This window comes from Orbicella faveolata, unplaced genomic scaffold (assembly GCF_042242905.1).
Source record: "Orbicella faveolata isolate gen_17 unplaced genomic scaffold, um_ofav_v1 contig_14, whole genome shotgun sequence".
Classification (NCBI taxonomy): Eukaryota; Metazoa; Cnidaria; class Anthozoa; order Scleractinia; family Merulinidae; genus Orbicella; species Orbicella faveolata.
In genome coordinates this window covers 12,752,501-12,764,173 of record NW_028301541.1, presented here as the reverse complement: position 1 = coordinate 12,764,173, position 11,673 = coordinate 12,752,501, and the positions used below count along the sequence as shown (strand labels likewise).

The 11,673-nt window shown below is 38.4% G+C and overlaps 2 long non-coding RNA genes across 4 annotated transcripts; both read left to right on the top strand.

Moving 5' to 3' along the window:
- Window positions 1-250: 250 nt before the first annotated feature.
- On the top strand, window positions 251-9,816 carry LOC110061256 (uncharacterized). Of its 3 annotated transcripts, none has more exons than XR_016206395.1 (3): window positions 251-370; window positions 5,211-5,308; window positions 6,413-9,816. It is a non-coding gene; the product is annotated as an uncharacterized LOC110061256 (long non-coding RNA). The 3 variants fall into 3 exon arrangements; XR_016206397.1 differs by lacking the exon at window positions 251-370 and adding an exon at window positions 377-2,248; XR_016206396.1 differs by lacking the exon at window positions 251-370 and having other exon boundaries at window positions 2,256-5,308; window positions 6,413-9,489; window positions 9,667-9,816.
- Window positions 9,817-10,234: 418 nt separating this feature from the next.
- Window positions 10,235-11,673, top strand: LOC149114056 (uncharacterized). Its single transcript, XR_016206394.1, has 2 exons — window positions 10,235-10,994; window positions 11,375-11,673. It is a non-coding gene; the product is annotated as an uncharacterized LOC149114056 (long non-coding RNA).

Here is an 11,673-nt window from a genome sequence, read left to right as displayed (position 1 = left end):
TGGAGCAGCTTACGACGAAAATACTTAAGCAAAATTCCAACAGACGTAAACGCGTTGAGTTGTGAGCCAAAAACATAAAAAATTTCGGGAATTTCGGACGCCATTTCCCCCGCGCAACATCCGCAAAAATCCTCGCAGCATGTACGCGCGTGTGCCGCAGGTGATGGCGCAATTTGTTCTAAAAATAGAATTATTGTCCCATATCATGGGGACAGGGGCGGGGCAGAAGACTCCTGAAATTTGCGTATCTGGATCATCCACCAAAAAGTGACGTCACATCCGGTTTAAACTGTGCCGCGCAGCTCGTTTCACAAAGCGAAAAAATGGCGTTTCGATTGGGGAAGTTTTTCCTCTATTTGCAAACCATCAGGTTCGTGTCCTTTGATACTGAGGATAGAAAGATGTTGTAGGCACATTTCTTCGACTTTTTAAGCAGAACTTTCGGCAAAAGAAAACAGTTTAGTATTGTTTTGAAGGAAAATAACGGAGAGCCTTCTGTCATCGAATGGCGGATTTTACACATTTGCAAAACTGGGGTTGTTCCGACTTTTGGTTCTTATTGTTCGTGATTCGGAGATAACACTAAGTGCAATAGCCTATAATGTTAACAACAACCTGGATGAAGTATTGCTGGCCGTAGTTTGCACTGTGTACTATGGGAACATGTTTAACAGAAGCCGGTTTTTAGTGCAGAGTGCACTATTGGGATGGTTATGGGGGTTGCCTGCCGCTAAGGAACTAAGGCGCTAAGGTGTAAACTTTAATGTTTGTTTAATTAATTAATTTCAATTAATTAATTAGTCTAGGGGCAAGGAAGTAGTGGGGGTAGGGTGGGAAAGGTACATGTGTACTCTACGTAAAACACATTCCATCGCCGTCGCTTAACTTTGAACATCGCAAAGCTATATATTTGTTTCAGGTAACCCCTTGCTCTCCTTGTGGTACCATTCTCCTTAGAACAAAACTAATTTGCCCTAAACGCACGCGTAGATTAGTTAGGGTTCGTGGCTTCTATATTAGGTGAAGGATACATTGCATACGGAATCACGCACAAATGTTGAGTGGTTTTCCTTATGGTAGAGCTCAACATGTAAGACGCATGCGTTCTGACATTGTTAGTGTTATACACTATCTTTACACGCAGTATTTTATATATCGTGTCATGTGACCAAGGACGGCAGTTATTTTTCAGGTAGCGCCAATTGTCCCTTTTTATTGCAAAAGTGAAACGTTACTGTGGCTGCGTAGCTTTTAGAATTACAAACAGGTCGGTTCAACAGATATCATCTGCTGTTTTCAATCTACAATAGTGTGCTTGTCAGGGTTCAAATATATTGCTTCTCCTTAGCGACTTGTTTATTTCTTGCCTTAATTGTGTCTGTAAGAGAGACCAAAAAGTTCTCAAGTTGGTGGCTTTAATACTCCGCAAATTGTAAATTTGTAACAAAAGAAACCAGGAAAATGCTCAAATATTGCTGCAGACGCCATGGCACCTAATGAAAGTTCAAATTAATTTAATCAGTCTTTGAGGAGACTCATTCATATCGGCCAAGTAGCGCTGTTTATCTTCAATACTTTTCGTTGAAAAGCTTCTCAGCCATCAATATCGTTGTGTGTTAATTTTGAATTGTTTTATTGTTAACAACAAAGGTGGCAACAGAAAAAGAAAGTGGTATTTCGTGACTATCTGATAATTAAATTAGTTCTTGTTCATCGTAAAAATTTGCATTTTTAGTAAAACATCGTCTCTGTTCCGTTTCTTCATCACTACATCAGATATTTAACTGTCTTTCATTTATCTCCAAAAAACAAGGACATCTTCCGTATGTTTTGGAGAAAACAAGGGTTTCATATTACATGGCTTTGCGAGGAAAACAAAAGTATCAAGTTACAAAGTTGGCGTGAAGAGCTAAATTGTCACGTTTGCTGCTTCAGCGTATTGTTGAATTTAAAATGAACGAAAATCGACTTAAAGCACCAGTAGTAATTAATTTGTGCGTAATGTTTGGACCTTGAATGAAAATACAACCTTGAAACATACACACTGCAAAGGGGAAAAGCCGTAGCAGACTACCAAGGTAGACACAAACCGGAAGTGAACCGAGCAGGGGTGAGTACTTATGGGACTACTGTATCAGAGCTATCAATTGCGCTCTGCACTATCTGAAATTGTCTCACTAGTTTCTAAAAGTGAATACAGTTGAAGCTCTGTATCCACATGCGTGTGGTGGAAAATCGTCTACTCAAGGTTAGTATCCTATTTCCGTATCTCTTGTTGAATACTTTTTTCTCTGTAAGAAATAATCTATGTTGAAAGCCAGAGTTCATTGTAAATGTGTACTTTGGGGATATCAGATTTCCCCGAAAAGATCAGCAAAGGGATGAAGCAGTCCAGATGAGTAGAACTTTCCTTCAGTCATCCAGTGGTTAATTGTACATTCCTCTGTATTGTCTCAACTGCAATGTCGGCCTGGGGATCAACTTCTTTGGGCAGTTCAAAAAGAGGGGGGTTGGCCTGTTTAGGGTTAGCTCCCAATGGTATGGTATATCCTTACCTCTTAACTTAACCCCCACTTTTGACAGGTACCCACTTCTACTGTGACCTGGAGCAGGGGGTTAAGGTTACTCCCTTATATGCACTATATAGGTATGTGTGGCCCCAAAGGGTAGGGTTTTCAGCCGTTTGGTCATAAATAGGGTCTCGATTTTGGCCACTTTGTTCTTAAATAGGGTATGGGTTTTGTACTCTACTGTAGTCTTGAATTGGGTAATGTTGTTTAGAAGAAACTACTTTTTCATCATTATTGATAAGACCATAAACAAAAGGGCTTCAAAACTTATGTTTAGGGCAACTGTGTCAGTGGCAACGGTTGTAAATCGGTTGTCAAATTTTTGGTCCGGGCATAAATAGGGTACGGAAAATCTCAGATTTTGGTGATCAATAGAGTAAGGGTTTTGGGTTTTTTTTCTGGGGGTACCCCCCCCCCTCCCGGGTACTGTAAAGTGGTTCATAATTAAATGCTGGATAGAATTCAGATTTTATCTTGTAATTAGCTTTAACCTGTAAATTATTATCTATTAATAATAAAATAGAGAACATCTTCTGTCTTCCTTTTCAAGAATTGGCTTATGAGGTCTAGACTTCTTCAAGGTGATAGTTTGTGGCTGTATCAACCATATTATCACCTGATGGGAATCTTGAGCTCACAATTCAGTAATATTGTTAAGTAGAATTGTAAGATTTACCATTGTTTCTCTATCAAACTTCATACTTGGTTGCAATCATACAATCTGAAATTTTCATACTTGTAGGACTTCATAATTAGTTAATTCAACCATTTTGAGATTTTAAAGTTATGTTCTATATCAAATTAACTCAACAAGAGATGCTGTGGGAACACAGGCCTCTGGTGGTTGTTTACACAGCTTTTTTTAGTTCTTCCAAAGATCTGTTTTCAGCACCTCATCTTCTTTTAATCTGGTGGGGGTACAATGTAGCTCTGTAGCAACAGGACTTTTGTTCATTATGTGATCAATGTTTAAATGCCATCTACCTTCCATCTCATAAAGAAAAAATGAAAAATGGCTGTCTCATATGCATGCATCAAATAATTCACAAAGGTCAGGTGTGATTGCTTCATTGTGGGTGGGCTGAAAATTCTAGCTTGGTTTGATCTTAAAGTGATTGTTTGCTTAAAATATTGGAAATCCGATACCAGGATTCATTATAAAAGAGGTAAAAAAATGTTCTCTGGTAAAATTGTTTAAAATTGTGAGCTTTCAACAGCCAGTCTGCTGTCTTCGACGAACAAAAATGAAACGATAAAATAGACCTAAGAATTTTGAATATAACAAGCGAATGGCATATATTAAATAGAATACATGTGAAAGAATGTGAGAATGCTAAAAGTGTAAAATTAGCGTTTGTTTAAAAGAATGTTATATTGTCCCGGCAGAGGGCACGAATTGTTGTCAGCCTCGACAGTTTTTGCTGTGTGCCAGGATTCCAGCGTAAGAATAAGAAAGCCGTATAAGAAAGACGCTGGAATCCTGGCACACAGCGAAAACTGTTGGAAGCCATTAGGACACAAAAATGGGACCTGGCTGCTGAGTACTATTTGAGATTGTGGCAACAATGTTCAAATTGTGGGCTTCTTTGCAGGTGAACTTCATAAGGAAAACCTGCACTTTAGAGGTTGAAACTTCTGTGAGTGGCTAACCTTAAAGTGCAAGGTTTTCATATAGCATTGACAAAAAATATACATTTTTGGAGTGACCTCCTTTAAATACACACATTAAGACTTAACTCAGTAGCAAGGTACCTCTTGTATGACCAGTAACAGTACATTGTTTACATGTATCCAAAAAAACTATATATATTGTCCAAACTCAGTCATGTTAGTAGTGTTAGTGTCTAATGAGTGCCCGCAAGGAGCTAGTTTTACAATCTTTCTTGCAACTCTCCTCAATGTTCTGGGAGTCTCCCATCTACCATTTAGATCATCCAGTCCCCCAGACAAGTTTTGAACTATTGTCCAGATACAAGGGACCATAGGCTCCTAGGGACAGTGCTTTAAAAGTGCTATTATGATGAAATGTGCAGATGTCCTCCATAACATGAGCTTAACAGTTTTTTTACCATGGCAACATACTGGGTTTCAACCTTCTCTGATATAGGCTTTTCTGGCCACCTTTGGCTTTCCATTTTGATATTTGCCAATGGTCCCTCATCTGCATGATTCAGCAAGCATATTAATATGTAAGGTCAAAGTTGTGGCCTCAGGTTAGAGGGGACTAGAAAAGAGTGAGTTGCCATGGGAAAATACAGGCTGTGTATAATTTTAATAGCCATAGGTGTGTTTCCAGTAGAACTATGAGCCTACCAACTTGATGTAATATTGGGTTGAGTGTATGACATCATCAGTCACCTCATTTGCATATTGTACACATGATGCAGATATTTGCAAAAGTTTAACAGCATTTTTAATCTTTTGTGAAATTCTGTGTGATACACCTACAAATTCTGACTCAAGGGGTAAAAGTTTAATGAGAGAAGCATGTTAAAGCATTGAGTTGAATTTATGCTGTTGGCAAAATTTTACTGTAAGATGTTGAAGAGAATTTTGGAGGGGAATTTGGTGTGGTTATTGAATTAACAGAGGTTGGTTTTGTTATTGATTTTGTCATTATCTTCTATATTTTTGAGGCAGAGTGGTTGTTGGCAAAAGCAAAACTGGCAATGTCTTCACTGACCTGTGTTTAGATGTTTTTTTGGTTTTTGTCTCTGACAATGAAGTTCAATTTACCGGTGAGTAGTTACACTTTCTTTACAATAGAACACATGGATATTAATAACTTATAGTTATTTTAATATCCTCATACCAAAATTGTAGTAATTTTATGGCTCAATTTCTATCTCTGCTTTAATTAGTTTATAGCAGTTTATTTTTTTAAATCATTGAATTTAATTTCATCAAAGGGGAAGGGGAAATCTGAGAGCAATAATAAGTTAGACCAACAAATATAAATAAATTTGTACTGATTGCTCTCGTGGCCTAGTGGAGATGAAGTGGACCAAAAGGTCAGAGATCTGATGGTTTAATCTAGGTATGTCTACAAAATAATAAAAAAAGATTGTATTGTAGTATGGGAGTATTATGGTGAGTTATGTTGGGGGGTTGATATGGGATCCTGGCTGAACTGTTGTAGGGTAGGAATAGGGACTGAGGGGGTGGGTGGTGTGTTTGTGATTCTTTTTAAGAACCACTCTGAAAGTGAAAACAACTGGTTTGAAAAATTTACAGCAGAGGTAAAAATTATACATTATATCTTGTTTTTCATAGGTCAGGTAAATGAGCAAATACCCACAAGAGAAATGCAAACAAGAGATGCACTTTATTTCTCTTCTTAATCAGTGTTCTTCTGAATTCCTCTTGTTAAACTAAATTATTATTTTCTGTTGAGATAACATTTTTACACTGGACTTTTCCTCTGAAACTCGTACTAACAAAATAATCATTACTAAGAAAAATTATGCTTTTTACGATAACTGTAGAAGTTGTTATGCGCTCATTGGCTAATTTTCATCATCAATAAGCGGACCTGTAGGCACAAATTTATAATTTAAGAGGCGTGTCAATGAGTGAGAGCATACAATTTGGCAATGAGTTTGTTATTTTAAAAAAACAAATTGATGTCAGTTTTTCCTGTGTTTGCGGATGAGTGTATGCTATCGCCCTGTGGATCCACAGCAGAATTCATGATCAATAATGTTCAAGACAGATGCATGAAAAACTGATGTCAATTTGTTAAACTGAAGAGATCTGGTTCTTGGTCTTTTTGTGACTGATGGAGGTCTCTAAAAGTTCTCAGTTGTTGTTTAATTTTAATTTTAGTGTTTGTATTTTCTTAGGTGGTTACCTCCTGGCATATACACCCCACACTGGCATACAATCCCTTGATTTAGATGATGCTGAACCTGTTTTTTTCCCATCTTTAACATACATGTAAGAGTGTCAATGGACCTGTCCAAGTGTGAATTTTTTTTACTGATAATGCAAATCATAATAAAGATACAAAGCCTCTCTGGTGTGATTTCTTCCTTGACAGTGAAGTGCAACCTAACCAAAAGTTGCATTCTGCAAGAGGTTTACAAAAATTGTAAAATATAGGAGCTCCTCTGAAAGAATAGTTTGTTTTTTTCTGTTCATTTTTTCCATTGAACATTTATATTTTCCTAATAAGCAGTTTCTTCACAACACACTTCAAGATGATAAAGAGCCATAAAAATGACATTGTTATTGCAGAGATCATTTTCAAGATTAAAGAAAAGTTATTTTTATTTTTATATTTTCTTTTCTTTGGGAGGGGGACTTTTTGAGAATTTCCCTAAAAATATCACAACGTACGAAGGAAGGGGAAATATAAAAGTAATGTTTTCATCATCAGATTGAGTCTCTATGAAGCTGCAAAGTATGGTTATTTTATACTGTTGTGGATAATGTTAGGCCCATTTTAATTCAAAATACAAATGGGAACTTACATTGATAATCACACAATCCCTTAAATTGGTACTGTTTTGTTTTTTACCGGTAATTGCTTTTTCCAGAAAACAATTTGAACATCCTTGTTACACAAGGAGGGGCGGCGGGGGAGGTATTCTACATAGTTCTTAATGGGGAAGCTCCATCTCAAAGTCCAACCCCTTAATACTGTATCCCTTTTCTAAACCCATAGAGAGAAGTTTTAAAATATCTCTTTGAACAATTTATCAGAATCCCCTCATTCTGGCTCAGGAGAGTAAATGAGAGATTATCAACAACATTTTAGAACCAGAGAAAGGGAAATCCATAAAAGAAAGATTTCCGTACCCTTTCATACACCCGAATTCAACTTGTCAGAAATCCCTTACCCTTTAATAGTTATATCTGAAGCCTGAAAACTTTTGAGCAGAGCTTCCCCATATATGTCATTACATGGAGTCCTCCCACATACACAATTCAGGAACTCTTGAGAAGTTGTGATGAAGCTGGCTTTAAGACTGGTCTGATCAGGCAGCTTCAGTTTTTGAGTACAAACTTGTTACTCTCAGTCAACTTCTGGTATTGAACCTTGTCTTTTCTGGTCTGGTCCAAGTTCACAGACACTACTAACTAGCAATCACTTTCACAACACTAACACTAGCAATGTCACTCGCAGTCTGGGTGTTCAGTTCCACCGCACCATGTTTCATGGTCACTCATCATTGTCAGACATGAGTTCATAATAGCTTGTAACATTCACCAGCCTGGCAGTGTCATTGTTGCTACTACCTGTTACCAGACTTCCTTTTATGGCTGGGTGTTGGGGCATGATATTTCATTACTGTTTGCAAACAGTTTGTTAAGATTGCACATTGAAAGTGTGATGAATTAAAATAATTGAACTTTATGAGGGAGAATTGTCAGAATTGCTAGTGTTCTGTCATTCCCTGGGACTGAAATGTCTTGATGTAAGCTTACATACTTAGAGAAAGCACATTCAGAATAAGGCAAAATGTGTGAGTAACCTTTCAAACTAAGCTGCAAGTATGATAGGTATTAAAAGATAAGGAACTTGGTCAGCAAACAAGGCAAATGAAAGGAATTGAAGAAATGAAAGGTGCATGCATGCTTGACCTCATAGGATCCGAGGGGGGGGGGGGGGAGTATTGAAACTTTATAGTGTCGCTGACACTCAACACTGTTGAAATGGAAAAATAAATTAGATTATAACTGAAAAAAACACGAGATGCCTAAATTACTAAATCGCCCATAAGAATATCTTGTTTATTTTTAAGGGGTTCACGGCCTGCCTATGTTTAAGGAAGTGTTTACCAATTAAGGAATTGCCAAGGGAAAAGTTAAGATTGCTTGTTCAAGGTTCTTAACCAATCGTAACAGAATTTATAACACCAGTTTGAGTCACAAGCAAGAACATGAATTTGCGTTAGTGTCGATCAGCAAGAAAGTTCCGCCGCATTATGTGTGTGGGTCTATTCTTAAAGTGTGATACGATTAACACCTCTACGTTACTCTCAAGTGTTTGTCAAGGGAAAATTTGAAAAATGGGCTTCTGTTAAATAGGTTCTCCCACGTCTAGAAAACTGACACAGCGCTTTTCTCTTAGTGTAATGCCTACCTAAGAGAATACGATATTTGAATTGAGTGCAACTTACCTACAAATCATTATTTCCACGCAAACGATGGCTCCTGTGGAATTCAGCGAAGAAGAAACGAGGACATTTCGTAAAAACACACGCCTTCAAAACAGCATGTTTTTGAATAAATAATCGTTCTTTTCCTCAATCAAACGATGTGACGAGGAAGACGACAAAATTTTGTTTCTCACGGCCAAATCAAACTTAAGAAATATCCCGCCGATTACGAAATATAACCATTTTACTTACTGAGAGAACGATTATGTCGCATTCAAATTTGATTTTGCCGCTCAGCCCGCTTTTTTACCGGATGTGACGTCACTTTTTGGTGGATGATCCAAACACAAAAAAAGTGCCAGGCGCGCAGAGTGTTCTCCCCCGCCCCTGCATGGGGACAACCCCAATACTAGAAATGGCGCGCGCTTGCGGTCTCCGTCCCTGATTATGGCTCCTGGCGCTTATGTGGCTTTTTAAATGACCTCTTGTCATTCTCTGTAATTAACATGTCATTGCGTCAAATTCGGGATTCTTATTTTTATTTAACATAATTTAGTTTTCATTTGTATCTTTTATTTGTTATTATTTTATAAAAGATTTGATTTTTTTTCTTTAAAATGTTTTTTTTTTCTGTGATCCGATCCGTGATCCGATCCGCGACCCGATCCGTGATCCGATCCGCGGTCCGATCCGCGATCCGATCCGTGATCCGGTCCGCGATCCGATCCGTGATCCGGTCCGGTCCGATCCTAGTTTTGTCGACGCCGCCTGTGCCCAAAACGCCATTTCGCCCGACTAGCCGTCGTATCGAAGGCGTGAGTATTTTGCACTTGTTTTGCTCCGATAACTGTTCCAATCGACTTTATTTTCAGTTATATTGATAGAAATGTTTATAGCGTTCACAGTTTTCGTGATTGTAGTGTAGAATACTACGCTGAGATACGAAAATGTGAGTAAAAATATTCCTCGTCTGTTCGTTTGTGTTTCTGCAGCCACTGTGCAGACGCTATCACGAGTGTGCAAGCTCAATACAAACCCTATGCATTGAGAATACAACAGTGTAAGTACAGTTGATAAATTGTTGTAAGAATGAATGCCATGGAGCATCTATCGAGCAAATAAAATACACATTTTCAAACTGATGTTTAGTTGTTGTTTTTATACTACCCAGAATTTGATGCAACGTTTGTTTGATTTTTATAATGCTTGTTACAATTACAGAGGGAAATTGAAACGTTCAACAGAAGTCAGGATTCTTCGGCGACAGAATTCCCAAACGCTTTAGTGCTAAAAAGCCATCTGAAGCAGGTCGATCAGATTGTTCGTTTAATTTTTTCATACGGAAATTATGGTTTCTCTATTAAAATATTGACAGATATTTGCTTCGCTTATAAAGAAAAAGAATTTCAGCATCGCTGTTCACTATCGTTTAAGCCTAATAGGATAAGATTTCTATCATCTCTTTTATAGTCTAATGGATGTCATTGCTTCTGTGAATAGCTTGTACGAGGTTCCAATTATTGACGTCGCCGTCCTTTGCGAAAATGCACATTTTAAGCATTTTGTTTTTGGCGACACGACGGGACCCGCGAAAGTTTCCCGCGTCCACTGCCGTTGCCGTCCTGGCCTTCCCGTCCTCGTATCTTAAGGTCCCTAATCGGTTACGGATCGAGACGGAGCAGAAATAGAAAGCAAGAGCTGGAAAACCAGCGATTCTCGGGCGATTAAGATAAACTTTGGAACCTTGGGAGAAAGCGAATGGGAGGAAGAGTTATCGACGGCTGCCATGAGGCAATTTTGACGAGATTAGACCAATTTTGTGGAATTTACGGAGATTTGAGTGCATGCCGTCGGGCCAGTGGGTCGCCCGCCTTTCGTTTCTCTTTAGGGGAAGCAAACCGCCAGAAAGTAAAACTCGCCTAAATGGCTCTAAATCACCTCCAGGAACCCAGAGACATCAAAATAACGCAATGCAAACATACGGTAAGCCATTTTATTCAAATTGTTTTCTACACGTAGCATTTAGAGTAATTTTCGAAGCATTCTCATACGTTGTCTTATAACGGTTAAAATTGTAACGCAATCGCCAACAGAATAATGTCACGTATCAGGCGGTGTTGGACACGGTTCACGTGATAGTATTTGACCAATCATATGTCGTCTCAGCCGGAGCAATGGCGGACACATTTTTCGCTGCGAATGGAGAGTAGGTTGTGGTTTCTCGACCGATTTCTGCACTCATCATGAGAATCAAACGAGCCTTTCCTAGGACCTGCTAGTGTAATATCTAGACCAGTTGTTTGCCAAGCGTCAAGTGCAGGTAAGCAATTTTTGGATCAGAACTAGTCAATGGAAATCATGCTATTTTGAAAACGTTTGTTTAACACGCGCTTGACATGGATATTCTTTTGGTCGTTTGCGGGGTAACAGGGATCAGTATTGTGAATTATTTTTGCGTGAAACTTTAGTTCGACAGTTGAACGTTAAGAAAAGTCCGGCGGGCTTAGGCGGGCCCCGCCGTTTTAACGGTCAGAATCGGACTTGAAGCTGGGGCATTTTCCTTGATTTGTCAGATGTTCGCGGTATTTCGCGGGAGTGATTATGTGATTTCTACCCTTGTTTTAAGAGTTTAATTTTGTGGTTCAGCTTGGTCAGCTTGTTATATCTTAATGTTTTCTTGTTTATTTTTTTTTTTTGTAGTGCGTATGTCATCCGTTTGTTTGGCCGATGTTCAAGATTTTTGGATCCTGCTTTGGATGCTGGTCCATTAAAGATATCAGCTCATTTACAGTGAATTTTCACAATCATGATAACTGCCTGTCTTGAATTGTTATCTCAAACAGAAATTTACTACTCTGGGATGGGATGTTATTGTTCAGTCATCTATGGCTGATTATTTTGATCTCCCACTTCTTTATGCTTGTTTTCCTTTGAATGTTGGTAGTAGTGGGACACTATACATAAGCTTAAATCAATAAATAATAGGTGTTTCATGTGTA